This window comes from Hippoglossus hippoglossus, chromosome 8 (genome assembly GCF_009819705.1).
Source record: "Hippoglossus hippoglossus isolate fHipHip1 chromosome 8, fHipHip1.pri, whole genome shotgun sequence".
Lineage (NCBI taxonomy): Eukaryota > Metazoa > Chordata > Actinopteri > Pleuronectiformes > Pleuronectidae > Hippoglossus > Hippoglossus hippoglossus.
In genome coordinates, this window is record NC_047158.1 from 21,481,647 (window position 1) to 21,483,448 (window position 1,802).

Below are 1,802 nucleotides of genomic sequence, written 5' to 3' on the forward strand. Positions count from 1 at the left end.
GGAGAGAAGGGGAGGGATGGATGGAAGGAAGGATATAAGGGGAGAGATGGACAGAGGGAGAGAAAAGGAGGGATGGAGAGGATGGAGAGAAGGGGAGGGATGGATGGAAGGAAGGATATAAGGGGAGAGATGGACAGAGGGAGAGAAAGGGAGGGATGGAGAGGATGGAGAGAAGGGGAGGGAGGGATGGATGGAAGGAGATAAGGGGAGGGATGGACAGAGGGAGAGAAAGGGAGAGAAGGGGAGGGAGGGATGGATGGAAGGAGATGAGCGGAGAGGAGAGGTGGACAGAGGGAGAGAAGGGGAGGGATGGAGGGAGGGATGGATGGAAGGAGATGAGCGGAGAGGAGAGGTGGACAGAGGGAGAGAAGGGGAGGGATGGAGAGGGAAAACCAGCTTTGAATACAAATGAGCTGACACACATAATGTATGCCCTCCCTTCCTCTCTCTCTCTCTCTCTCTCTCTCTCTCTCTCTCTCTCTCTCTCTCCCTCCGTCTCTCACACACACGCGGAATCACTCGTACTCACACACATGTTCCTGCTCACTCTCTCTCTCCCTCTCCTCTGCGTCTCCTCTTTGGACCAAACGCTGCACAGGAGGTAATTTCAGCCTCTTAATTTATTAGTCATCGCTGTGTGTTGGAACAGGCTAATTAAAAGAGGTGTGTGTGTGTGTGTGTGTGTGTGTGTGTGTGTGTGTGTGTGTGTAAGATCTGGAGACAGAGACGCTTGCTGCTGCCACCGTCTCTTCGTCTGCTCTCTCACGCTTCACCGTGGACCAGGAGGCGGCAGAGGAGAGGAGAGGAAGAAGAGGAGGAGGAGAGGGACGGGCAGCTGGGACGAAGGAGATTTTCACACCCCCCCTCTACCATCATCTGATCTGACATGGCCACCGCATAGGAATCTGGTGCCACGGCAACCGGCAGCTGGGCGTGGAGGTACCCGAGGTAAGGAGGAGGATGAATGGACGGATGTGCGACCTGCCCTCTCCTTGTGAGTGTGGAAGCTGAGCCCAGTCACAGGATCTCCTGCTGAACCTGCGTCCTCCAGGTCTCTGAGTGTGTCTGTGCATGTCGTGGTGGGGGGAGTGTCTCTCTGTGGTAATCTGTGTTGTGCGGTGGTATTCCCCAAACAGAAGCCCTAATCACCCAGCTGCGGGTAAATCCTATTATGGTTTTACTCCCCCCCCCCCCCCCCCCCCCCCCCCCCCCCCCCCCCCCCCCCCCCCCCCCCCCCCCCCCCCCCCCCCCCCCCCCCCCCCCCCCCCCCGTTACTTTGTTCTGTTGACAGCAGGCAGGGATTGCCCTGTAGTCGGAGGAGGAGGTTTGTTGTTGGTGTGTGACTCAACGCAGGTGTCAGGGTGCATTGTTTGTGTTTGCAGCCTTTATGTGTTTGTGTGCGTGCGAAGGGGAAACACGACGAGTGTGACAATGTGTAAAGCCGAGGATGCTCATTCTGCGCACACACACACACACACGTGCACGTACACAAAAGAATAAACACGAGAGGTGAGCGTTGTCATGCTTCTCTCACACTGACGCTGATGACCAGAGGCTGCAGGTAACAGACGTTTCCCTCCGTGCTGCTCAGGGAGAGATCCTCTGCAGTCGTCTCTCTGGATGTGGAGAGACGACTGAACGACGACTGACTGACAGGGAGGGTTTCTAACGCTGCACCGCTGCTGCACCTTCCCTCATGTCACCGCTGCACCCATGTCGACTCCTGCACAGGAGGAAACGGGTCAGCGTCGTTTAGCAAACGCAAGAACGATGATAAAACCAAGCGTGATCCAGATTGTCGT

At 56.4% G+C, this 1,802-nt stretch overlaps 1 protein-coding gene across 7 annotated transcripts in view; it reads left to right on the forward strand.

Moving 5' to 3' along the window:
- The first annotated feature begins 444 nt into the window (after nucleotides 1–444).
- Nucleotides 445–1,802, forward strand: part of plppr2a (phospholipid phosphatase related 2a) — a 33,305-nt gene continuing 31,947 nt past the window's right edge. For 6 of the 7 annotated variants that reach the window (XM_034593585.1, XM_034593587.1, XM_034593583.1 and 3 more), the window contains exons 1-2: nucleotides 445–601; nucleotides 713–948. The gene's annotated coding sequence lies outside the window, so the exon portion shown is untranslated. Of the gene's footprint in view, nucleotides 602–704; nucleotides 949–1,802 lie in introns of those variants that run through there. The other variant, XM_034593584.1, reaches the window with a different exon arrangement.